At 40.2% G+C, this 27,996-nt stretch overlaps 1 protein-coding gene across 7 annotated transcripts in view; it reads left to right on the forward strand.

Annotated features, from left to right (window-relative positions):
* The window catches only part of atosb (atos homolog b), a 154,661-nt gene that overhangs the window by 38,662 nt on the left and 88,003 nt on the right, over positions 1-27,996 (forward strand). For 6 of the 7 annotated variants that reach the window (XM_072571672.1, XM_072571677.1, XM_072571679.1 and 3 more), the window contains one exon: positions 27,135-27,261. The gene's annotated coding sequence lies outside the window, so the exon portion shown is untranslated. Of the gene's footprint in view, positions 1-16,949; positions 16,973-27,134; positions 27,262-27,996 lie in introns of those variants that run through there. The other variant, XM_072571676.1, reaches the window with a different exon arrangement.

Below are 27,996 nucleotides of genomic sequence, written 5' to 3' on the forward strand. Positions count from 1 at the left end.
TTGTACAGTGATTGGATCCAAATGGGTGCTGTAAATTGTAATAGTATCAAAATATTGCAAGCCATATAAAGAAGTTGAAGAAATATGGACATCACCTGACTGCCATTGCAATCTTATTTGACCTGACCCAATGACAAAGGAGTTGAAAGTGGGCTTGAGCATGTAAGCGTTGAGTAACCAATTATTTCAAATCACCAGGCCTCCGAAGGTCAAGAGTATGGGTTACTGGGTAATGTTCATTGGCTTGAAATAAAGTGGCAAATTCTGAGCATGACTGTAATCCATTCTCATTACTGTGACAGATGCATGATATGGGAATGTCATGAAGAAAAAAACACAACTCGAAAATAACTACTTGGAATGTCAAATCTTGAATAATTGTTTTGATAAGCAATGCTTTTTGTGTGGTAATTTTTTAAACTTCTGTATAAACTTCTCTAAATATCTGTTTTTTCCATTCCTGGTTGTAGGGAGCTGGTAGGCTATCTACCAACCACCAGTGTGATTTGAATGCTGATTTGTTTTCTGACTTAATGACTTGTGAAGGTAGCTCTTCCCAAAAGATTGAAAATTGCACTTCAGGAAGGAATTGTCCAGCTCCATTTGTAAGAGACATAGGTCCCATTTTTACTGCTTCCATTTTAGCCAGGAAAGTAAAATTATCATGACAAGGATAATCCAGCCTTTTCCAAGAAGAGTCCATATGTCAATTATTTTTCTCACTCATGGCTGATGAGAAAAAGTCAGACAGATGAAGTTTGGCACATCACAGAATCCCTACAGTGTGAAAGCAGGCCATTTGGCCCATTGAGTCCACACTCACCCTCTGTAGAGCATCCCAACCAAACCCAACCGCTTATCTTATCCCTGTAACCCTGCATTTCCCATGGCCAATCCACCTCACCTATACATCTTTGGACTATGGGAGGAAACCAGAGCTCCCAGAGGAAACCTGCATAGAGAATGTACAAACTCTACATCTGGCTTTCTCCTAGCCCACAAACACTTATTTCCTGTGGCCCACCTTATTGCAATGAAAACACTGGAGCTTTTTAACTTCTTTGTCCCCCTCAAGGGTTTCTTTTTTTACCCTGTGGTAAATAATGCTTATGATCTTCACTGAGATCTACCTACCCCTTTCCACGTGAGAATTTCTCTTTGCCCCAGTTTCTGTCCCTCATGGACTGAAATTGATTCTGGAAGCCAAACCATGTTTTATGAACTAGCTCATATTCATCAACCACTTCAGCTGCTCACTTTGTTGTTTTAATCTCAGCTCTTCCACATGAGCTCACACTGCTTCCTCACTGAGCCTACCCTCAGCCTTTATCTCCAGCCTTTTAAGCTGACTTTCCTTTTTAAATGTCAGTTTTTGAAGGTCAAACTCTCCCTCTCCCTCTCCCTCTCCCTCTCCCTCTCCCTCTCCCTCTCCCTCTCTCCCTCTCCCTCTCCCTCTCTCCCTCTCCCTCTCTCCCTCTCCCTCTCCCTCTCTCCCTCTCCCTCTCTCCCTCTCTCCCTCTCTCCCTCTCTCCCTCTCTCCCTCTCTCCCTCTCTCCCTCTCTCCCTCTCTCCCTCTCTCCCTCTCTCCCTCTCTCCCTCTCCCTCTCTCCCTCTCCCTCTCCCTCCCCCTCTCCCTCTCCCTCTCCCTCTCCCTCTCCCTCTCTTCTTCTAATCGTAACTCAAACTGTTTCATTTCTGCTGCCTTTCCTTATTTCTCACCTCTAACTCGAGCTGCTTCATTTGCAATTGAATTCTTGTCATCTCTATAGATTCTGATGGTTTCTCCAGCAAATTTAAATGCTGATGTACTGCTGTAATTATCTCCCCTTTCCTCACAGAAGCAGGCAGTTCCAATTCCAGCTTCTCTTCAGAACTTCCAAAGTCGCCGCATCCACATCCAGAAACCCTTGGGCAACTGAAAGAGCCATTATTATCGTGTTTTGAAAAGATTTGTAGCTCAGGTTGAGGTTCTGGATGTAGGTTTGCTCGCTGAGCTTGAAGGTTCACTTCCAGATGTTTCATCACCCTACTACGTAACATCTTCAGTGGGCCTCAGGCGAAGCACCACTGAAAATTCCTGCCCTCTATTTATATGTTTGGGTTTCTAAATAGAAAGCAGGAATTTTCAGCAGTGCTTCACCTGATCCCAATGCTCAGAGGTGGAGACTTTCCTGATTAATGAAGGGGGAGGCAGTGTTCGGCCAATGTAATACCAGAGATTTTAAAAAGATAGGGAAAAGTTCTTCAAACTTGAAGGACAGGGTGAGGCAGAGCCAATACAAATCAAATTTTGGGAGTACATGTGACTGGATAAATATAGAAGCAATTAAAGGATCGTGTGGTGGAGAAATAGAGGAGCAGTGTAGAATGGAAGCAGAGAAAGAAAAACAATTATTGAAGGTGCTTTAGTGATGTTTGAGTAAGAAGGAGTGACGCCATGCTGGGATTATTTGTTGGTAGTGAAGAGTGGAATGGTAAGGTCCTGGGGAGTGCTGCTGAACAAAGAGACCTTGGCATACCGGTTCGTAACTCCTTGAAAGTAGAATCACATTAAAAAGAATTCTAAATAAATGTTACGGTATGATGAAAATAAATGGCCTGAAGAGCAAAGAATAGGCTTTTAAAATCAGTCATAAATTAAAAAAATCACAAACCAGTGCCAAGAGCAGAGCTAACTAAAAATTTTTTTTTTACCTTTTTTTATTTTTGTCTGCAGTTCTTTTAGAGGCTGGCACACTACACTTCCACCCACCAGTCGCACAAATCTTACTTTCTGCTCACCTGGCTTGGCAACAGTAACCCTTCACTTGCCTACACCTTCAGCAGACTCACTGCCCTTTTTGGTATTCCGGTTACTCTCAAGGAAGCCTTGCATGTTTGTTCTGCTCTCTGCTCTGCCAATCACAGACTGATTCTTTCCTTTGTTAACAGTACTCTGGCTGAGCCCACATCCCAAGGATTGCAACAGTTCAAAACAACTACTCCTAACCAACTTCAAGGCCAATAAGTGCTCACTTAACTAGCATTGTACACATCCTGTGAATGAAGTTTAAGCAAAGAAGCCCATGATGTGTGCCACTATCAATTTGTATTGATTTATATGTTTGCTAGTGTATTAACTTCAGAACTCATGCTTTCTTCCCACATCCTGCAGCACTTCATTTCTCAGCCATCTCCCTCACTTCAATTCCCCTTCTATATTGAGGGGTTTCTGACTCATGATAAATAACTTCTATTAATCAGTCATTAGTAAACATGAACACTAATTAAAAATATTTTTGTTTACTGGCTTACTGATTTGTAAAGATGCCTCTTGCACTGCCTCAAATTGTAAGTTAATCCAACTGAACAAACTACATGCCCCAACCACCCCCATGTGAAAATGGAATTGCACAATTCTGCACATTAGACAATAGGTGCAGGAGTAGGTCATTTAAGAAGGAGTTGGATCGAGCTCTCAAGGATAGTGGAATCAAGGGTTATGGAGATAAGGCAGGAACAGGATACTGATTAAGGATGATCAGCCATGGTCATAATGAATGGTGGTGCAGGCTCGAAGGGCAGAATGGCCTACTCCTGCACCTATTGTCTAACGTGCAGAATTGAGCAACTCCATTTTCACATGGGGGTGGTTGGGGCATGTAGTTAGTTCAGTTGGCTAGTGTGCTGTTCAGATTTATACCAACTGTTGTAACCTGTATTCTCATCCTGGCTAAGGCCTGGGGCTTATCGCACCATACAGCCCAAAGGTACTGAAAAACACTTTTGTACTGTTGTTGAAAACTTTGACTATTCTACTGGAGACCCTGATTTATTTACAGGTAAATGACTGAACAACATTGTGATGACCTGAGCACGATCAGTTAGCTCTTTCTGTCCATCATGTCCAGCAGAAAGTGTTAAGTTCATACTGATGCATGTCTAAGCTGAGTGGGAATGCAGGTTTTCAGACAAGTTCCTGATCTGGTTAAGAGAATAGATCTGAAGAGAAACTGTACAGTGTGTCATGGACAGCTGAGTGAGTATGATCAGCATTGGTCTGGCATCTCTGGGAATTAAAGCTCAGTTTCCTAATTTGTATTGCATTAAACAGACTTATCTATCCTGCCGCCATCCCCTTGATGGCTCTCAGGGAGTTGTCACTATTATTTTGGTAGGCAAAAGTGAGGATCGCAGATGATGGAGATTAGTGGTGCTGGAAAAGCACAGAGGTCAGTCAGCACTTGAAGAGCAAGAAGTTAGATGTTTCAGGCAAAAGCCCTCCAGGTACTTTATTGGTGCCAACGCATCCATTGCTGAAGAGGCTTTTTGAAAATGTGTGGGATAACTTTGCCAACTCCAGCTGGACGTATTCCAGGACATGTTATTGAATCATAGAATCCATTTCGTGTGGAAACAGGCCCTTCGGCCCAACAAGTCCACATCGACCCTCCTAAGAGTAATCCACCAAAGCCCTGTTCCACTACTGTCCTATATTTACCCCTGCCTAACACACCTAACCTACACATCCCTGAACACCATGGGCAATATAGCATGGCCAATTCACCTAACCTGCACATTGTTGGAATGTGGGAGGAAACCGTCGCACCCAGAGGAAACCCACGCAGACACTGGGAGAAGGTGCAAATTCCACACAGATAGTCGCCAGAGGCTGGAATCGAACCCAGGTCCCTGGCACTGAGGCAGCAGTGCTAATCATTGAGTCACCATACTACCCTTAACTATTAATTAATTCTAATTGTCCTCAAACAAAAAAAAAGAGGCGATGTCTTCAGAAGGCACATAATATGGAGTGGCATGCAAGTCAGTATAGAAATGGATAGATGAGACTTTATAGAGCTTGTCGCGCAATCTAGGTGAAAGTGAGGACTGCAGATGCTGGAGATCAGTGTCTCTAGGAGAGTGGTGCTGGAAAAGCACAGCAGGTCAGGCAGCATCCGAGGAGCAGGAAAATCGACGTTTTGGACAAAAATCCTTCATGAGCATTCCTCATTCTTATTCTGTTTGATTTTAACAAAATATGGTGTCACTGTTCCGGTAAAATGTAGTGGCAGAATTTTAGTACTATGTTCAGCTTGATAGAGTTTTAACCTTTTATGTAATCATGGACTGCATGCAGTGATTTGAATTTATTTAACACTAGCATAAGTTTTTAGTGGAAGTTAATTAATCACTGTCGTAAATGAATGCAATTAAATGGTTAATTTGAGTATATGTTTGTCCATAGTATTGTAGACTGGCTGGGAACTCTCAGTACAAAGAGATGGTGTGCTAATAATTGCACTGCATTTGATGCTTTCAAGTTAACAATTTAGGAATATGGGACAAATTCCACTGCAACAAATATCTGGATTATAAAACTAGTCTCCGTAATGGTGAACATAACGTACTGTTTGAAAGACTGAACCACTAATATAGTTTCAGGGAAGGAAATCTGCCTGGTCTGGTCTACAGGTATTTATAGACCTTACAGCAATGTGGTTGACTCTAAGCTGCCCTTTGAAATGGCCTAACAAACTGCTCAGTTCAAGAACAAAGAGATGGGCAACAGATACTGCCATTGCAAATCACACCATGTTTCAAGATTAAATAAAACAATGAATCAGTGACTTGTACAGTTTCTAAGAATTAGTAATGCCAAAACGTCGAAATTGTAGCACAAACTCTGACAGAAGAGAAATCATAGGAGCAATTTTTTGAAATCTAATAATTACTATACTCTGCAAACCGGTTATTGATTTTGCAAAGCTTCTGTTGTAATATTTTTCGCTTGCAGCGATTACTATGAGCTATCCAAGAACTTAATAAACGTTGACAACATTAACTTAGAGTGGGAACTACTGGTTCAGGTTTTCTTATAATCCCATCTGGTTCACTAATGTCCTTTAGGGAAAGAAACTACCATGCTTACCTGGTCTGACCTATTTGTGACTTCAGACCCACAGTAAAGTGGTTGACTCATAATTGCCCTTTGAACAATTAGGAATGGTCAATAAATGTTGACTAAACAGTGACGCCCTCATCCTATGAGTACTTTTTTTTTAAAATGCTGTTTGTCTGCTTCATGGAAACTTGGTATAACTTTGAGGGCAATTGTCAGAAAAAGAAGACCAATGCCTTACTTTTCCTGTGTCTCCCCTACCTGTTATATCTTGAAGTGTCTTGATCAAGCTGTGAGGACTTTGCACAGAAAATGCATCACCTTTTGCTAACTGTAATTAAATGTGTTCCCGGAGATTTCATCACATGGTTTGTGTCCAAACTTCATAAGCAAGCCAATACATTGTTCTGTGACACACTGCTTTCCTCTGTCAGTTAGAAAGCAAAAAGGCTCATTGCCCCAATAGATTATGCTTGACTTGCAGACAGTCCAAGAAGACCACCCACATAATGCCAAAGTGCATTCTGTCTTCAGACTACTGGGTGATTCTAAATACGGGTGGAAGCAGTGGATCATTTTGGGATTATCGCACAGTCCAGTTCAGTGCAACATGAGGGTTCAGTTCTGAGAAGCATGAAAGTCAGTTTATTCATTCTCATTTGGAATTAAAACGGTTATGGGAGTGAACAGTGTTTCTGTGGTCACAATTAAGAGGATGGTGTGCCACGAAGAGGAGATCAAATCCCATGTCAGGTGATTGAAATTGTAATTGAATTAATAAACAATTTGAAATGAAAAGTCAGTTTCATTAATATTGTACACGAAACTACTGAAGTGTGGTTAAAATCCCGTCTATTCCACCTTGAGGGAATTAAATCTACCATCCTTTTCTGGTCTGGCCTACAAACTAATCCAGGCCTACAGCAACCTTGGTGACTCTTAACTGCCTACTGAAATGGCCAACCAAACCAAAGGGGAAAAAATGAATAAAACTAACTAGATCACCTGGAATGAGCTATGCCATTGGAAGTGCCAAATAGACAATATGTCCAGTCACCCATTATGTCCTCTTCACTAACATCTGGCAGTTTGTACCAAAATTTGGATCTCTGTCCTATAGACTAGTCAAGCAATATCCAGATATTATCTGTAAGGTATGATTTCGTGACTATGGCATTGTTCAATACATAGCTATCACCATCCCTGGATATGTGCTGGTACACATGTAGGACAGACTGACCAAAGCGATGGCACACTGCTGTACAAGTTGGGAAAGAGTTGGTCTCAAAATCCTTTAATGTTGACACCAGACATCCTGAATGGTTATGGAATCAAGTTAAACCTGGCTTAAGAATCTTCCTGACGACTGCAAACTGCCTGGCTTCTACAGCTGTTGAATGAGTCCTCCTCCATGCTGAATACCAATTGAAAGAAGCACTGCTGGTGACAAGGGAATAGAGTGAACTCTTGTTGGGAGAAAGGCTTCATGTCGTCTTAGTAATTATCAACAACACTACTGACTGAGCTGGTTGGCTCCGAAAGGGCATGAACGCTAGACTAGGCTTGTGGTAGTTGGTAAGGGACCCAATTGGGAACAATCTACTAGAACTTCTCCTGTATTATTTACATACTGAGAATGCATTTTTAGTTATGACCGTATCGGTAGAAGTGATCTCAGCCTAGTCCTTCTCGAAACTAAGTTCCATCTTCACATTATATTGTGTTCCACTAACCACCATGCTAAGTAGATTAAATTTGTAAAAGCTACAGCAGCTCAGAACTGGGCATTTGTTAGGTGGTTTGGGCTATCAGCAGCAGAATCTGTAACCTTATGGCCGAGCATATCCCATTCTACCATCACAATCAAGCTGCATATTCTATTGTGGTTAAATGAAGAGTGCAGGAGGGCATGTCAAGAACATCACCAGGCGTACATAAATAAAGTGTCAATCTGGTGAAGCTACAACATATACATTAAGTAGCACGTAACTGAAAGCAAAATGATCCCCCAGTGAACAGATCAGATCTGGGCTCTGCAATTTTGCTACACGCAGTGTGGTAATAAATGGGATTTAACAACCAGTTGGAGCAGGTTGCTCTACACATATCCAAACCTCCTTTGATAAGTGAGTCCCATCACATCAGTGCAAACCAGTCTGAAGCATTTTCAACCGTCTTCAGCTCAGAGGACTCAATAGATAACCATCTTGCCTTCCTTTTGAGGTCTGTGGCATGAAAACTGCCAGTCTGCAGCCAAAGTGCTTCACTCCAAACCATTAAGCATTAAGAAATAAGAAGTCAGTAGACTTTGCCAAAGTTATGGGCCCTGGCAACATTGCAACAGTAATTCTGAAAACTTTGCTCCTGTACACGTTGTTCCAGTAATCGTTACAAGTCTGGCATGTACCTGACACCCTGAAAACTTGTCCAAATATGTCCTGCAAGAGAAAATGGGACAAATCCCTCCCATATAGTTACTGCCCCTTCAGTTGAGTCTTGACCTTAGGTATCATTAACAGCACTATCAAGCTGCACTTCCTCATGAAGTTCTCTCTCTGAGAAATATGGAAAATTAATGCAGGATTGGGTCATTTGGCTACTATTCAGTACGATCATGGATGATCATGCAATTTCAGTATCCCACTCCTGCTTTTGCTCCATACCCTTGATCACTTTAGCCACAAGGGCAATGACCACACCTTATTGAGTATATCGAATGAACTGTCCCCAACAGCTTCCTGTGGTAAAGAATTCCAGAGGTTCACAACTGAATAAAGAAATTCTTCCTCCTCTCAGTCCTGAACGGTTTACCCCTTATTATTAGACTGTGACTAGTTCTGGACTTTTCCCAACATTAGAAACATTCTTCCCACTGTAGCTTGTCCAGTCCCATCAGGATATTGTTTCAGTGAGATTTCCCCAAACCTGTTCGGTTTCCCCAGGGTTGCTGAGTTTCTCATCCCATTGTAGCTTTGGTCCGAACATAATCAAGAGAACTTTATTCAAAGATGAGATGCGAATGATTGTCCTTTATATTGAAGCAGTATATTAGTAAGTGAGATTAAAAATGCCTGGCAAAACCATGTCAACAGTTATTGAGGTTGGTGTGTGTGAGAGGGACTCTCTACTGGCTGGAGCCATGCTGAGCAGGAAGGGAGATTGTTGTGGTTGTTGAAGGTCAGTTGTCTTTAGTTGCTGACATCACAGGGGTTCCTCAGGGTAGTGTCCTTGGCCCAAATATCTTCAGGTGCTTCAACATTGAATTTCCCTCTATCCAAAGTAAGGATGCTTGCTCATTTCATAGTGTTCCACACAATTTGCAAGAACAGATACTGAAGTAGTCCATGTCTGTATGCAGCAAGATTTGGATGACAATTGGTCTCAGCCAATAAATGGCAATTATCATTCACACCACAAGTGTAAAATAATAACCAGCTCTAACTAGAGAGAACCCTTTTGCATTCAGTGCCATTGCAATTGCTTGATCTCGAGCTATCCACATCTTGAGGGTTCCATTGACCAGAAACTGAACTGGACCAGCCATATAAACACTGTGATTACAAGAACAGGTCAGAAGCTGTGAATTCTGTGGCAACTAACTCACCTTTTGTCTCCTCAGTAACTATTCACCATCTACAAGGCATAAGTCAAGATTGCGATAGCATACTCTGCACAAGTCTGGATGGAACGAGCTCCAATCATAGTCAGGAAGCTCAAGCCCTTCCAGAATGAAGTAGCCCACTTGGTTGACATTCCATCCACCATTTTCAACATTGCTGCCACAGTTGGTAGTCAATGTGTTCTAAGGTGAAATGCAACAACTCATCCAGGCTCCTTTTGACAGAACCTTCCAAACCTACAACCACTTAGTTATAATCCTGGCTGATGGAAATACTGTACAAATCAGACATCAGAGTGAAACCTTGCAATTTGTTTATTATAGTGATCAGTCACCGTATAGTCATATGAGGCTATTACTGTACTTTTACCAAGAGGGCATCAATTCATTACATTCAAGGAAAAGAAATATTATTATTTTACACAGTGTATAAAAACTAGTTTTAAACTGTCTTGTTACAAATATTAGAAATAAAGGTTCACATTTTTCACCCTGAATGACAACTTCAGTGGATGGTTTCCATTGTAATGTTCCCTGTTCAGTTGGCATGGCTGTACATGGTTTCTTTCTGTCAACCTTCTGCATTCATGCAATGTTGTCATCCTTTAAAGGCTTAAAGTAAAGTTTGCCAACTCCACCCTCATGCCTTTATAGCTGAGTTGAATGGAAGGTGAGCATAACCCTGAAGTTAATGGAGCAGCAGTGACAGGAGGTTCTGGGGTGGATTTGGGAGGCACAGCAGAAATTCTTCTCAAGAAAGATGGAACATACAAAATGGAGGACAAGGCAACCATGGTGAACTAGGGAAGTGGAGAAAGCATAAACACAGAAGAAAAAGCATACAATGTGATGAAGATTAGTGGGAAGCCTTTAAAAACCAGCAGAGGGCAACTAAAAGAGCAAAGCATAGTGGGGAGAGAAGAGAAAGCTAGCTAGTAATCAAAGATTGCAAGAGTTTTTTTAAGGTATGTAAAAGATAAGAGAGACAAGAGTAGACACTGGACTGCTGGAAAATGTGGCTGGAAAAGTAGTAATGGGGAGCAAAGAAATGGCAGAGGAATAGGTACTTTGCATTAGTCTTCATTGTGGAAGACATGAGTTGCATAGCAGAACTTGAAGAGAGTTGGGGGCAGAGATTAGTGTTGTGGCCATCACTAAGGAGAAGATGCTAGAGAACCTGAAAGGTCTGAATGTGGGGTAATCACCCAGACTGGATGTGGTACGCCTAAAAGTGCTGAAGGAGATAGCTGAAGAGACTATAGAGGCATTGGTGCTGATCTTTCAGGAGCCAGTAGAGTCAGACAGTCCCAGAGGACTAAAAAAAATTGCTAATGTAATACAACTGGTTAAAAAAGGAGGGAGGCAAACGTCAGCCAGTTATAGACCAGTTAACCTGACTTCAGTCATTGGCAAGATTTTAACAGTCCATTGTAAAAAAAAAAACAAAAAAAAAATGAAATTACAAAGTACTTGGTGAGGTGCCTGGCAAAATAGGGCTGAGTCTTTGTGGCTTCATCAAGGGGAGGTCATGTCTGACACATCTGTTGGAATTCTTTTGAGGAAATGAGCAATTTAGATAAAGGAGAACTGGTGAGCATGATCTATTTGATTTCTAGAAGACCTTTGACAGGTTTTGCACAGGAGGCTGCTAAATAAGGTAAAAGCCCATGTGTTGGGGGCAAAGCACTAGCGTGGATAGAGGATTGGCTGATTGGCAGAAGGCAGAGAGTATGGATAAAGGAGTAGTCTTCAGGATGGCGCCTAATGATTAGTGGAATTTGGGGATCAGTGTTGGGACCACAATTCTTCACCAACATTAATGATCTGGAAGAAGGAATGGACAGCATTGTTGCTGAGTTGCAGATGAGCCAAAGATATGTGGAGGGACAGTGGGAAGGCTGCAGAAGGACGTGGACAGTCTAGGAGAGTGGGCAAAGAAGTGGCAGATGGAATACAATGTGGGAAAGTGTGAGGTTAGGCGCTGTGGTTGGAAGAGTAGAGGCATAAGCTATTTTAAAATGGGGCAAGTCTTCAGAAATCGGAAGCACAATGAGATTTGGGAGTTGTACATCAGGATTCTCAAGATTAACAAGCGGATTCAGTTGGCAGTCAGGAAGGCAAATACAGTACTAGCAGTCATTTTAAGAGAGTGAGAAAACGAGCAGGGGTTTATTACTGATACTGTATAAGGCTGTGGTCAGAGTTTGGAATATTGAGCATTTTTGGGCCCCATATTTAAGGAAGGGCATGTTGGTGTTGGAGGAGGTCCAGAGGAGCTTCACGACAATGAGCCTAGGAATGAAGAGCTTGTATGAGGAGTGGTTGAGGACTCCAGGTCTGTACTCAATGAAGTTAAGAAGGATGAAGGGAGATCTGATTGAAACTGCGAGAATACGGAGAGGCCTGGACAGAATGGACTTGGAAAATATGTTTCTGTTAGTAGGACAGACTGAGATGTGTTGGCATAGCCTCAGAATGAATGTTTGACTTTTCAGAATTGAAATGAGGTATTTCTTCAGCCAAAGGTTGATGAATGTGCAGAACCTATTGCCACAGCCTTCTGTGGAGGCCAAAGCATTGAATGTGTTGAAAGCAGAGTAAGTTAGATTTTTGATTAGTAAGGCAATCAAAAAGGTTACTGGGAGAAGGTAGGAGAATGGAGTTGAGAAACACATCAGCCACGATTAAATGGCAGAGCAGACTTTGGGCCAAAAGACCTTTTTGTATATTTTATGGTTTTACAGTCTAATAAGGCTTCATAGTAAGATACTCAAAAGCCAACATTGCTCATTATTATAATGGCTCCCTTAAACTCCTCTTACACATTCTTCTATTTCTGTAGATTTGTCTCTGACATGAAACTGCTCAGGCTCTCTCCAGTGCAAACTGCTTTTAAGCCTGTTAAACCAATTTACTACTATGGAGCTGTTATCTCAAACAAAAACCTGCACACACCATAACCTTCTAGATGGTTTTGCCTTTATGAAAGGGAACTGTTTGTGTCAGTTTCCCTGTGTCATAGGATTCCTTTTTAGGCAACAGGCCCATTTTATTTTCTTTGTATTGTAAAGCACTGAATTACTCACCATGGAGTTTCATTAAACTCTAATTTAAATGGATATACAGAACAATCTTGGTTATCCAGACATCAATTATCTGAATTTTCAATTATCCGAACAAGATCTCAAGGTCCCGTAAAAACTTTATTGGTTATCCGAACAAAATACTCCCTGTCTCCCCCAGGTAATCGAGGTTGTCCTGTAAATTCGTTTCTAGGGCTCCCCACACCATTCTAAGAACTCAAAAACGAACCTAAAAATTTCCCTCCTTAAGATAAGATAGAAATATCATCAGTCTAAAGCTATGCATGGATCAACAAGTCATATGGCTTATTCCTACTTGTATGCCTTCAGAGTAAAAATCTGAAACTTCCTTTCTGATCGTACACTGAGAATTTCTTTGCCATACAGATTGTAATATTTGAACAAGAAGGCCCACCATCACCTTTTTTAAGAGCAGTTTGAGATGGACAACAAATGCTGGCTTTGGTAGTGATACTCACATCGTATGATTGAATAAAACAAAATAGACCTTGCTTTGACAAAATTAGGCATGGAAGGCAAGTGATGATGATGACTGAGTCTGCAGAATGATATTGACATGTTAAGCGAGTAGGCAATAACTTGGCAGATGGAATATAATGTGGGGAAATGTGAAGTTATGCATTTTGGGAGGAAATATAGTTGAGCTGAATACGATTTAAATGGAGACAGCTGTAGAACAGAGGATTTTGGGAGACCTATATGAATCACAAAAGGCTAGCAGTGAAGTTCAGTGGGTCAAAGGGAAGCCAAATAAAATGTTGGCCTTTAGTTCAAAGGGAATTGAGTATAAAAATGGGGGGAATCTTGTTAAAATTGTACAAGGTACTAATTGACCGCACCTGGAATATTGTAAATAGTTTTGGGCTCCTTATCTAAGGAAAGATATACTGGCATTGAAAGCAGTTCGAAGAAAGTTCACTAGTTTTATTCTGGATATGGAGGGTTTGTCTAATGAGGTGCGGTTGAGTAGTTTGGGCTTATACTCATTAGAGTTTATAAGAAATAAAGTGGCTGAATCATTCAAGATTCTGAAGGAATTTGACAGGGTAGATGTGAAGAAGTTAGTTCTCCTTGTGGGAGAGACTGAGGCGAGAGGGCATTATCTCTAAATAAGAGTATGAATGTTTAAGACAGATATGACGTGAGATTTCTTGTGTGAGCACTGTGAATTTGTAGAGTGTTTTGTCACAGAAGGTTGTCACAGCTGTGTTAGACAATTTTTTTGTTCACTTCAGTTTGAAATATTTGACTCTCAATTTACCAGCCTAGGTTTAAAGGCAACAGGTATTCATTTCAAAATAGATATTTTGCATTCTTTCTGCTCATGAAAACAATTCTGGAAATACTTGCAGTAATCTCCCTGAGAAACATTATTAGAATTATTTAATGCTCCACCTTTGCTATGCTTTCAAATGAGCAGGGGATCGATTGATAGCTCATGATTCCTGCATGTCTTGTTAGTTATTTTTGAGAAATGTAATTTTCTTCATGAGTCATGTTTCATTGTTTGCAAAACTGAAGTTTTTGATGCGATTTTTGTATAATGGTTCTTTTTAACACAACTTAAGTAGTTCTACAATTGATTGTATTTTAATTCAGAGCTTTTTTACTAAGCAAAATAGAACTTTTGAATTTTCTTGCTTCATGTGTTTTACTATAATTTCATGTTTTTTTTAGAAATTGACAAGTATTTAGGGTAGAAAGATAAAATGGACGTTTAAAGTACATGGAATTCAAAATGATTTCTGTTACACCTCGTGTATGTTCAGTTGTTTTGAATTTGTTATGGGCAATCTCAAGTTTAAAATTGCATGCTTAAGGTTACATTGGATTTTTAACCTGAATAATAGAGCTGTCTGTTCAGCTGGGTGACCTACCATGACACTGCTAAGCAACAAAGAGGAGTTTTCTGTGTAAATTGCCAATGGTAGCAGACAGGATTTCCCCCAAACAGCTGTGTGCTCTGCTGAAAAGCAAGCATTGACGAATGAGCTCGTTCAGTCAGCTGGTAGGAATGAAGTGAAAACTGTAGCCAGCAAGAACAATGTCAATTTAGCTTCATTGTGGGTTGGAAAGCATGAAAATCAAAAGGGTTATGGTTAACTAAGTATGCTACTCAAAGTATGTCCTAGTCTTCCATGAAAGATATCTAATTAAGTTTATGTTACTCTCCTGGTAATCTGTTGAGGGACCCCTGCTCTTTATGAATTTTATAAATGACTTGGATGAGGAAGTGGAAGGGTGGGTTAGTAGTTTTGCCGAGACACGAAGGTTGGTGGAGTTGTGGAAGTGATGTCAAGTGATTTCATTTGGAAGGTCTAATTTGAATACAGAATATAAGGTTAAAGGCAGGATTCTTGGCAGTGCGGAGGAACAGAATGATCTTGGAGTCAACATCCATAGATCCCTCAAAGTTGTCACCCAAGTTGATAGGGTTATTAAGAAGGCTTATGGTGTGTTTTCGTTAGCGGGATATTGAGTTTAAGAGCCGTGAGGTTATGCTGCAGCTTTATAAAGCCCTGGTTAGACCACACTTAAAATATTGTGTTCGGTTCTGGTCGGCTCATGATAAGAAGGAAGTGGAAGCTTTAGAGAAGGTGCACAGGAGACTTACCAAGATGCTGTCTGGACTGGAGTGCATGTCTAAGGAAGAAAGGTTGGGAGAGCTAGGGCTTTTCTCGTTGGAGCGTAGAAGGATGTGAGGTGACTTGATAGAGATGTACAAGAGGATGAGAAGCATAGGTAGAGGGGATAGCCAGGGACTTTTTCCCAGGGCAGAAATGGCTGTCACGAGGGGTCATAATTTTAAGGTGATTGGAGGAGGAGTTCGGGGAGATGTCAGAGGTAGGCTCTTTACGCAGAGAGTGTTGGGTGTGTGGAATGCAGTACCAGCAGTAGGGACATTTAAGTGACTTTTGGATAGGCACAGTGAAATGAAGGATTTGTAGGTTAGTTTGGTCTCAGTAGGATATAAGATCAACATGACATTGAGGGTCAAAGATGCTGTACTGCTCTATGTTTGATGTTCACTGCAGGAGAATGTTCTACAGAAAAGTTGAATGTATTAACTGTTTGATTAAGATATCTACATACCGTATCTATAAGGTGAGGCAATTATGCAATTCAAGGTGTTTGAAAAATTTTGATAATGTTGATAATTTTATTATGATTTAAGAGTTGCTATATTTACAATGTACTGCTTTCATGCCATATACATACAAATGTTTGATTGCTGAGCTGGTGAATTATGCTTTTTTTAATTCCTTCAAGATTGGGAGCGATGTTCGTTCGTTGATATGATTTGTATTACTTAATGTGGATGAATGATAATATAAGAACTGGTAGATGTTCAGGCATGCACAAGACACCTATAGGCTATCTCAGTTTGAACACACCATATTTAAAAAGATGGTTATCCAACAAAATACTAACTGTAGGGTCAAAAACAGAAACGGGCTTTACCAGCAGTGGTGCAACATTGAGTAAATTTACCCATGTCACAAACTGTGTGTGAGGGTATATTAAATACTTTTCATGTTCTCTTTTTGATTATTTTTATTGGTCTCTGTCATCAATTATACTTCAGTTTTGAAGGTATTATAGTAAGACAATTGCTCATTAATCTTAACAAAATTATTTTGAAATATACATTTGGAGTGGTAGTATTCTGGTGGCGTAGTGTCAAGCTCCTGTAATTAGAATGTATTCTTTTGAAATTTGCGTTTGTAATATCCATTTCACAGAATGGAAGATGTGTGTTTGTGTTTATAGAAAAAAGATTGACTTTTTTTCATGTTACTTTAAATTCACAAACTTTTCAACAAATAAGTTGGAAGTTAGTTAACTCAATTAACAAGCCACTCCATTGATGTTCTTACTTCATATGTTTTATAGATTTAGAAAGCTCTGTGGCATGATAATACAAGTTGATGCCTGTGTAATCTGTATCTGGATACAAATATTCGCAGTTTTTTGACAATGAATCCTAAACTAAGACAATGAAACTCATTGCTTGCTCTCTTCTCTTAATTTCTATCCTGTATTTTCTACTTTTCCTCAACTTGGTCCTTCTACTTCAATAGCTCATAAATAATTTGCATTTCTGAAAATACTGAAAGAAAAAAGAAATTATACGGTATGGGGAAGATTTATAAAGAAAATGGTAACAATTTTAGAAAACACTGTTTGCAGGAAATTGGGCTTTAATTTTTTTTTAAAAGGCATTTTATTTTTAATGAAAAGCGGTCTTTCTCCTACCTTACATGCCTTTAATTTTTCTTTGTTTTGTTCCCTTATCTAGATGATTTCTGCTATGCTGGGTTGCAGTTCTATGGTTGATGGCAGCCCCCTAGTATTTTATCTAAGCAGGTCGTATTTTATTTGAGAGCCTTGCACTTATAACATTTGTTATGAAACTGCAAGTATGCTTTCTTGCCAGATTTTCAGACATGCGTTTGCAACTAGAAGGCATTGTATAGTAACTAACAGTGGGAAGGCTCTAGTTTTTTTCTTTTCAACCCTTTCTATGAGCATAACTACTTTTCATCATTTATATAAATGATTTTGATGTGAGCATAAGAGGTATAGTTGGTAAGTTTGCTGATGATGCCAAAATTGGAGGTGTAGTGGACAATGAAGAAGGTTACCTCAGATTACAACGGGATCTTGATCAAATGGGCTGGGAAGTGGCAGATGGAGTTTAATTTAGATAAATGTGAGGCGCTGCATTTTGGAAAAGCAAATCTTAGCAGGACTTCTACACTTTCTGGTAAGGTCCTGGGGAGTGTTGCTGAACAAAGAGACCTTGGAATATAGGGTCATTGCTCCTTAAAAGTGGAGTTGCAGGTCGATAGGGTAGTGAAGGAGGTGTTTGGTATGCTTTCCTTTGTTGGTCAGAGTATTGAGTACAGGAGTTGGGAGGTCATGTTGCGGCTGTACAGGACATTGGTTAGGCCACTGTTGGAATATTGCGTGCAATTCTGGTCTCCTTCCGATCGGAATGATGTTGTGAAACTTGAAAGGGTTTACAAAAGATTTACAAGGATGTTGCCAGGGTTGGAGGATTTGAGCTGTCAGGAGAGGCTGAACAGGCTAGGGCTATTTTCCCTGGAGCATCGGAGGCTGAGGGGTGACCTTACAGAGTTTACAAAATTATGAGGGGCATAGATAGGATAAATAGACAAAGTCTTTTCCCTGGGGTGGAGGAGTCCAGAACTAGAGGGCATAAGCTTGGGGTGAGAGGGGAAAGATATGAAAGAGACCGAAGGGGCAACCTTTTTCACACAGAGGGTGGTATGTTTATGGAATGAGCTGCCAGAGGATGTGGTGGAGGCTAGTACAATTGCAATATTTAAAAGTGGGACTAGATTGGGTTGGGATATCTGGTCGGCATGGACGAGTTGGAATAAAGGGCCTGTTTCTATGCTGTACATCTCTATGACTCAATAAGAATTAGGAAGAGGAGTAGGCCGTTTGGCTCTTCAATCATGCTGTACCATTCAAATAGGAATATGGCTGTCTCCTCTCCATTGTGGAAGATTAAACCACTTTCAGTGCTATACCCCACCTTTCTCACTGAAATCTACTAATTTTAACAGAGATTAAGGATCCAAACTGAATCCTTTGTGGTTGTTATAATTCATGCTCACAAACTAACCGTTGATTGGTCCTGAATCGCATGGTTGCTAAAATCTCGAACTTAATTTACCCCACTCCCTTTCCCCAGTTGTGATTTGACATTGATAAGTAACAACAAGGAACAAAGAAAATTTACAGCCCAGGAACAGGCCCTTTGGCCCTCCAAGCCTGACCCGATCAAAATGTACTGTCTAAACCTGTCTGGCAGTTCTTAAGTATTTGTATCCCTCTGCTCCCCACCTACTTGTGCATCTGTCCAGACGCATCTTAAATGAATCTACCGTGCCTGCCTCTACCACCTCTACTGGCAACGCGTTCCAACCACCCACCACCCGCTGTGTGAAGTACTTGCCGCATGTATCCCCCTTAAATTTTCCACCTCTCCCCTTGAAAGCGTGGCCTCTCGTTAATGATTTTAGGGAATGGGTATTTTCTTTTGACCTTCTTTGGGACATAATTGGGTGTTCGATGGCTAACATGACAGGGAGGATTAATGTCGAATTTTTTTCCTTGTTAGCTGATAACCAAAATATTACAGCTTTTTCTCCAGTAGCTTTTGTGTGGGCTTGCATCTGTTTCCTCTGCTCTATATAACACAAATGGATGGGATGCCAAAACAATTCATAGTTCCTGGAATGTAGAAAGTAATTTGAAGTTACTTGGCACATGTAAGTGATTCTTCAGAGTAGTCAACAAAGGATTGGTCAGAATTGGATTTAAAAAGGGTTTTTTTTGTGACGATACAATGGCTTAAAGAGGCGTAGTTTGTCCTGTTTGTTTTTTGAAGACAGGATTTAAGACAGAAGTAGCTACTGCAGACGCTGGAGATTAGAGTGGTGCTGGAAAAGCACAGCAGGTCAGACGCATCAGAGGAGTAGGAAAATCGAGGTCCTGATGAACGGCTTTTGCCCGAAACGCAATTTTCCTGCTCCTGGGATGCTACCTGACCTGTGCTTTTCCAGCACCACTCTGATCTTGACTTTAAGACACAGGTTTTGAGCTGTCGATTTGAATCCAATAAAGTCAACTGCTTGTGAGACTTTGAGTTTTGTTTTAAAAGTTGGAACAACTGAAACAGTCTGAATGGGTGGGATCAACCTCCCACAAAACCAGGACTACTTAGGTTTCGTTTTTCAATAATAGTTGATGGGGTCTTGAAGCTGGGTTTGAAAGCTACAGTGTTCGGGCGGGGAGCATTTTGGTCGAATTCGGATCATCAAATGCTGGATAACATTGTTTACCTAAGCATTGGGACCTTGCGATCTTGCTAGATAATCTGATGTTCAGATAATCAAATGCTGGATAATTGAGGTAACTCTGTATTCTAAGTTTTCTAATAATGTTAAGGTATTCCAATTTCTTCTTTGTTTTGTTGTGTTTTAACTGTAGTGTGTGAATAAAGTGTATTTTGCTTCAAGACTGGTAGCTTGACCAATCAAATTGCATCTGGTATGCAACATCTGGCACTTGTATTTCAGATAAGAAAAAAATTAGGGTCTAGGCTCTCTTCATAATATATTTTGAGGGGCTTTGGCCTGATCCATAACACTTTCAAGAGGGAAATGCTGATAGAGGGAGTAGCACAGTGTGAAATGTAAGTAATTTAAACATTGGTGGTGGGGCTGCATGTTGGTACTGATGTACAGTATTCAATAGGAAGTGCATCAGCCTGTGCCTATTGTTCAGGTGCTGTCGAGCTGGCCATATGCAAAATGATGCTGTATTCAAATGAATGTGGGGTAACTGTGTTGCAACATAAGAATAGTGGTTGGTGGGTAGATATAGATTGTTGTTTGGTTGAGTGAAGTTCAGATTATTTAACTTCAGATTTTTATTCTTGCTGAAAGTTAAATTTTTTTTGCAATTCTTCAGAGTTTGCAAGGAATTGGAAATGAATTTTACGACTGCAGTGCAGTTAGGGATGAGAAACAAATATTCATATCCCATGAAAAAAAAATGCTAGCTTTATACAGTCCAAAAATAATTATTATTACCTGTGATAATATTGTTCTTATGACTTAAAAACATTTTTCTTTTTTGTTTTCTCCAGCCTCTCAAAAAATGAAGAATTAAAATCACATTTGTGGTTACGACTTAATCTAAAAGCAGACAGTACACAATTTGAGTTCTTGTTTCTCAACTTTCTCCATCCTTTTCTCTTCACTCAGCACCATCCTGTACATAGCATAATATTGTCGTATAACTCATAAGAAATTTGTTCTAAGTTGTTAAGAATGCAGACCCAAGTCAGCAATGTCTTAATTATCAGATTTTTGTGTCAGCTGCTGGTACGCTTCCAAAGCCTGCAAACAGCCAGGCTACAAAATGTCAGGATGCGCATGACCTTTTGAGGAGCTACTTTTAGTTAATGGAACTGAACTAAAATTAAGTACCTAAAAGCAGGAGAGATTCTATCCCAAGCAAATTTTATATTGTTGAAATATTAATTCCAGCAGCACTTTACACTTTTCAGGCACTCTTCATTTTTAGATTCTTCAGGAACAGAAAGCAGGTTGAAACACTGGCTTCTGACTGAAATTGACCATTTTGCTTTCTGGATATTGTGCTGAGAGCTGTTCATCAATGATTGAGAAAAAAGTTTTATTGTTTAGATTAGATTCCCTACAGTGTGGAAACAGGCCCTTTGGCCCAACGAGTCCACACTGACTCTCTGAAGAGTAACCCTCTGACTAATGCACCTAACACTATGGGCAATTCAGCATGGCCAATTCATCTTTGGACTGTGGGAGGAAACCCACACAGACACAGGTTAGATGTGCAAACTTCACCCAGACAGACTGCCCGAGGCAGGAATTGAACCTGGATCCCTGGCACTGTGAGGCAGCAGTACGAACCACTGAGCCACTGTCCTAACTTTAGCATTTGTGATTAGAAGGATGCTGCCACTTATTAAGGAGAGGAGATAGTCTAGTGGTATTATCACTGGACTGTTAGTCCAGAGAGCCAGGTAATGTTCTGGGGGCCCCAGTTCAAATCTTGCCATGGTAAATGGTAGAACTTGAGCTCGATTAAAAATCTGAAATTAAGAGTCAAATGATCATTAGTTGGGGGAAAGCCCATCTGGTTCACTAATGCCCTTTAGGGAAGAAAACTGCCATTTTAACTTGGTCTGGCCTACATGTGACTCAATACAGTTGACTCCTAACTAGCCTCAGGGATGAGGAATAAATGCTAGCCTAATCAGAAGCACCCTCATCCTGTGAATGAAAAAAAAACACAATTCTCCTTTTGTTTGGCTGTGACTCAAGCCCTAACTGGCTTGCAATGAGAGATGATAAACCAATCTTGAAATTTAACAATTGTCTTAACAAATTTATTGCATAATTGCATTTGGTAAAGTTACATTCATTCATTGGACATTATAACAAAGGCTATGGCACCAGTGGATATAAGTTTGCTCTGCAGACATCCGAAGAAGTTTTGCTTATCCAATGCAAGCCAGTATCACGTCATCAGGCTGGCTGGAGCTTAAGAAGTCTTTAACATTAACCCTTTCAGAATCATTAAATTATCCAACACTGGTTTACCTAATCTTTCCAGATAGGTATAACTTCTCAAGCAACGGCCATGTCTCAAAGTCTTAGGGCAGTGGTCCTCATTGATGTCCAAGGAGGTACTTCTCTATCAGGGCGTGGTTGTGACAAAATTAGGGACCTTCTCAGATACCAGTTCAGGAGCTTGGACACAGTTCGGTCCGCAGCTCGGTCTGCAGGTCCATCCATGAAACATCAAGTTTGGAGGGCATTATCAGGGACTGGTGCTGTGGGAAAAGGCTGGGCAATGTAGCATGGCCATTTCACCTAACCTGCACATCTTTGGACTGTAGGGGGAAAACCAGAGCACCTGGTGAAAACCCACCGACTTTGGGAGAATGTGCAAACTCCACACAGGCAGTCGCCAGAGGCTGGAATTGAACCCAGGTCCCTGGCACTGTGAGGCTGCAGTGCTAACCACTGAGCCACCGTGCCACCACCGTTCTGCTGTGATTTTCTTTTAAATAATGACTGATTTACATTAAGTGTAAACTATAGACATTTAAAAAAAAGATGATGAGAAAAGAATCAGGTACAGTAAAGTATTTAGTCAAACTGATTAGCAGAACATGCATTTGTTGCAATTATGCAAAGTAAAAGTTAAAATTCAAACATTTTAAGACCCTTTAACCAGCACATTTGAAAAATTAAACATTATACCTGAAATTATATTGATGAAAATAATATTTGGTACCTTCAAGGTTCTGTTTCTGAACTCAAAACAGTTAGCATCATCTAACATAAGCATTTCCATTTTGCTCATTTCAGAAAATGTTGGAGCACAGTCGGCTGTTCAGTCCACTGTGCCATTACTGACTTTTAGGGAAATAAAAAGCTACCTAATCAGACTCATTCATCCCTCTTACCACACAGCCCTGGAAGTGTTTCCATTTCAAATACATCTTTGCTTATTGTGCCTATTGGTCGCTTGCTGCCCAACCTTATTTCGAGTTTGTTCAGATAAGGAAACCATAAATTTGAAGAAACATCTTACTATGGGTTTATCCTGCTATAAGACTGCAGGAGAGGGGTCAGGAAGATCTTGGAACATTACATCATTCTTCTAATGTATGTATCTCCCTCGCATATCACCTTGTACTACAGTATCATTTTTTGCAAGGTTTGTGAAGGTTTGTAGCTCAGGTTGAGGTTTAGGGTGTAGGTTTGCTCGCTGAGCTGTAGGTTTGACATCAAGACGTTTCATTACCTGGCTAGGTAACATCATCAGTGGCGACCTCCAAGTGAAGCGAAGCTATTGTCTCCTGCTTTCTATTTATATCTTTCTCCTGGATGGGGTTCCTGGGGTTTGTGATGATGTCATTTCCTGTTCGTTTTGAGGGGTTGATAGATGGCATCTAGATCTATGTGTTTGTTCATGGCGTGCCAGGCCTCGAGGAATTCTCTGGCATGTCTTTGCTTAGCCTGTCCCAGGATAGATGTGTTGTCCCAGTCGAAATGGTGTTTTTTTTTCATCTGTGTGTAGGGCTACGAGGGAGAGAGGGTTGTGTCTTTTTGTGGCTAGCTGGTGTTTGTTTATCCTGGTGGCTAACTTTCTTCCTGTTTGTCCTACGTAGTGTTTGTGGCAGTCCTTGCATGGAATTTTGTAGATGACGTTGGTTTTGTCCATGGGATGTACTGGGTCTTTTAAGTTTGTTAATTTTTGTTTGAGTGTGTTGGTGGGTTTGTGTGCTACTAGGATTCCGAGGGGTCTTAGTAGTCTGGCTGTCATTTCTGAGACTTCTTTGATGTATGATAAGGTGGTTAGGGTTTCTGGCTGCGTTTGGTCTGCTTGTCATGGTTTGTTCTTGAGGAATCTGCGCACAGTATTATTTAAGTATCCGTTCTTGAATACGTTGTATAGGTGATTCTCCTCTGTTTTGCGTAGTACGTTTGTGCTGCAGTGTGTGGTGGTACCTAAATAGTGACATCCATCCGACTTGTCAACCTCCAACTTTCCGGACATTTCCTAAGTCCTGACTGCAATGCTTATTAACTCCTATAACTTGGCCTGAATGTTATCAGCACAGAGATATTCAATTACTCTTGCCTTCTCACTGGGTCCTCTACTATATGTGCTCCATATAGTTCAGTTGCCTTATAAGCAATACAACTCAGGTACTTCATAAAGTAGGGAGAGAGTTCCAGCTTTGACCCAGTTCCCTCCATGACAAAGGAGCTAAACTGCTGAACTAAGAACTGAACAGTTGCGTTAGTGGGTCTCATGTTCTGACCAAAGGAAACTTTTCTCGTGGTGTCCTCATCCAGTGACACAATGCCTCTCACTCACCTGAAGAATATTGTATCTACAATGAAAGAATATGTGTCTCTTACTTACTGGGCTTATCACTTGCAATCACAAGGTATTCAGCTACCCAGAAGCTAATCATAATTGTTGGCAGTCAGATGGCCTTTGTCACCAATACCTGGTCACAACTCCACAAGCCAAGTCAGTTACTTGTTTCTTGCTAAATTTCACTTTGTATGCCCTCTCTGCGGCAAGCCCACATGCAATCAGCTTCATCCCACTAGTTGAACAGAGCAACAATGCAAAATAAATTACTTTTAAATAGTGCAGCAATTATTTCCATGATTCCTCGTTCTAAAACAGTCCTCATTCCACAATCGAAGTTATCAAAACATACAAAGACATAGTCTTTACATTCCTCTACTCCTATAAGCTGAAATGCTACCTCAAAGTATGTGTATCACATATCTTATGATCAAACACCATAAAACAGATGACTTGAATCCATTCACCCTCATTCAGCTTTTGGTTAAATTTATTACTAACTCAACCAACTGTAATTGCTTAAACATGTCTTCTATTTGTCTCATATTCTCTTTCCATGTGATTTCATGAGTGGTATATGACAATGCTGCTCCTTCAACAAGTTTATGATGTCGTTGGCTTTTTTTTTCCCAGAGAGTTTGTAAAAGCAGTGATTCCAAAAGGTCTTGGCTTGGTTGGGCTTTCAGGCCAATTTGATTATAGCTAACACATTGTCTCAGGCAAAAGGCTTTCAAGTTTAAAAGAATACACTTGTACAATGGAAGAGGAGTGGCCTGTTCTCCCAGCTCAGCTTTTCTCTGGTTTGGTTTGATTTTCTCAAGTCAGTCAGTTTTGAGGCTGCTGGTCTTAAAAAACAACTACATGGAAGGTGTTCCATGCTTTTCTGTCTTTTCCTTCCTCATTTCCTTTTTTCTTTTTCTCTCCCTTTTTCTTTTTCTCTCCCTTTTTCTTTTTCTCTCCTTTTTTCTTTTTCTCTCCCTGTCTCTCTGTCTCCCTGCTGATGACGCAAAGATAAGTCGGAAAGTGACTAGTGAGGAGGCCGTAAAAAGCCTACTACGGGTTATGCATCAGCAAAAATATGGCAAATAGAGAATATCTGTGAAATTGTCCATTTTTACAGAATAAAGAAGACCCCTATTATCTAAGTGGTGAAAGGTTGCAGAGTTCTGGGATTTGAAGCGATAAGTGTCCTAGCGCATGAATCAGAAAGTTTGTGTGCAGGTACAGCATAAAATCAGGAAAGCTAATAGAATGTTATGACTTTTTGTGAGTGGAATTGAATGCAAGAATAGATAGATTATACTTAACACAGGGCACTGATAAGACTGTATCTGGAGTACTGTGTACAGTACTGGTCACCATACTTATTGAAGAATACTAATGTGTTAGATTCAGTTCAAGAAAGCTTGAGACTAATACCTGAAATAAGCGATTGCCTTATGAAGAAAGGCTAGGCCTGTATCCTCGCAAATTTACAATTAGAGATGACTTAATTGAAACCTAGAAGATCCTGGAGGTCTTTAGGTGGATGTTGAAAGAATGTTTCTTCTTGTGGGAGACTAGGGAGCATAGTTTAAAACAAAAGAGGAAACGTTCTTTTTTTCTGAGGGTTGAGTGTCTTTGGAATTCTCTTCCTTAAAAGGCAGCAGAAATAGCATGTTTAAATATTTTTGAGGCAGATAGATTGTGTTGATTACCAATGGGAAAGGTGTTGACCTAATGCTATTAATGCCAGACCGTTCATGGGAAACCCAGCTAAAGTTCTACGAATCAGGTTCAAATCTCATCATGACAGTTGATAAAATCTGAATTCTGTAAAAATATCATATCTATCTAAAAATCTGTTGATGACCATGAAACCATTTGGTTCACTAATGACCTCTGGTTGACTAAAGTCAGGGAAGGAAATCCACTGTCCTTACCTGGTCTGGCCTGCATGTGATTCCAGAGCCACAGCTCTAGGCACTCGGGGATGGGCAGTGAATGCTGGCCTAGTTGGTGACACCCACATCCTGTGAATTAATTTTTAAAAGATTGTCAGGATTATGCAGGATTGACTGATTTTAAAATCAGGATGCTGCCTGACCTGCTGTGCTTTTCCAGCACCATTCTAATCCTGATTTAAAATCAGATCAGCCATCTTTTACTGAAAGGCTGAGCAGGCTTGAAGTTCGTTATTGGTATGTTGTTTATTCATATATGCTATGATATACCACCACATCTAAATAAACTACACCATTCTATACCTCAGCTATTACTTAATTTATAAGCCTCTGGATTGTCACTGGGGTACTCCTTAATTCAAATTGGATCACCTGACAACAGATATTTCTTAGGCCCTTTATGTCAATGGCATTTGCCAGTACCCCTTTAATAGGTCAACCTTAGAAGGAAATGAGACACTACCAATTCTATCAATACTGTATGTGAACCATCGAATTGGATATGAATCTGTCAGTATACCATATACAGAATCCAGTTGTTGTACCTGGTTTAGGAGCTCACACTATCAATGAACTCCATCTGCTTTGTCGAGATTGAATCAAGTGGTTTCCAGCTTGTATCGAATGTCTGTTTCCATCTGAGCTTGTTTTTGTGGGCTCAACTGAGAAGTAGCTCATAAGCTGTTTTCAGTCCTGATTCATGCCTAGCTAACATAGTACATCCAGATGTATTTCTACAGATTACCTGATGCTTTCTAAATTGTCTCATAAGATCCTCAGGTTGTCTGTCCTCTAAATATGAAACCACTGTTCCAGTATTTCTCTGTTTACTAATTGAATATTAGGAGGTTCACTTTTGAGGATTTTACTTCACACTCATTATCACTATCATCCACTTTTTTTAACAACATATGCTCTTTTTCTTCTTTATACTCTACCCCAAAATATTTGATCAGTATGTTTGTGGAATGTTGTTTAAATTACATTTACTTGAATTGTATAAAAACTGGATGCAGTTTTTTTAAAAATCATTTAAGGAAACTTATCTTAGTGCATCAAGATTGCTGACATCTATACTGACTGAAAAATGGTTTCTTTGACTACAGGTTCTAATGTTACAATGAAGATCATTTCCCTTGAAAATCACTGTTTTTGAGAACATTGCATGAAGCTGGAGACTGCACAGACTTAATTATGTCAGGAAAATGACAAACAGATGATGTCCATGTGAAGGTTGGTTCTGGAGAAAATTTAGTGTTCTTAAATAGTGGTATTGAAAATTGGGGTCCCATTCAAACTGAATTTTTTTCGTATTTACTATGTAGCAAGAAATTTTATTTATCTGCTGTTACAACAGTAACTTGCAAAATTTCTAGTGTATAACAATAGGAACAATCACAAGAATCACTGAAGTCACAATATCCAATTGAATTAGCATTGACAATTTATCTGCCGTCATGTGTACCTTAATAATAAATGTATAGTTTGGGAAAAGTATATTTTTGTTTTTAGAATTGTTAACTAACCCTCGAATAAAGACCTGTAGAGAACAACAATCATCCTGGCATCAAAAGTAGCTGCCTGTGATCATTGACTTAAAAGATTCAGACAGGTGTTTAACACAGCATAGATTGCCAGCCCCAAAATCAGATCGGTTGTCAGGGGTAGGTTAAAAGTGATGGAAAAAAGAGAGAAGATCCTGTGGAATGAGTCTGCTCCTCCATTGAACGAAGACCAGGAGTTTCCCTTCATCAGCACCAATGAAGAATAAAAACTGCTACCACCAAAGACTGCAAAGCACCAGAGGCAAGCACACCACTCCTTGAAAACTCCCGAGAATACACTGCCTCTTTCTCCCTTCTACAGACTGCTTTCCTGATTCTGAAACATTCTCATTTCTGACAGATCGTATATTTACTTTCTTTGTTTGATTGAATAATGCATTATTGCAAAACAGCTGCTTGAACT

Source organism: Chiloscyllium punctatum, chromosome 1 (assembly GCF_047496795.1).
Source record: "Chiloscyllium punctatum isolate Juve2018m chromosome 1, sChiPun1.3, whole genome shotgun sequence".
In the NCBI taxonomy this organism is placed as follows: domain Eukaryota; kingdom Metazoa; phylum Chordata; class Chondrichthyes; order Orectolobiformes; family Hemiscylliidae; genus Chiloscyllium; species Chiloscyllium punctatum.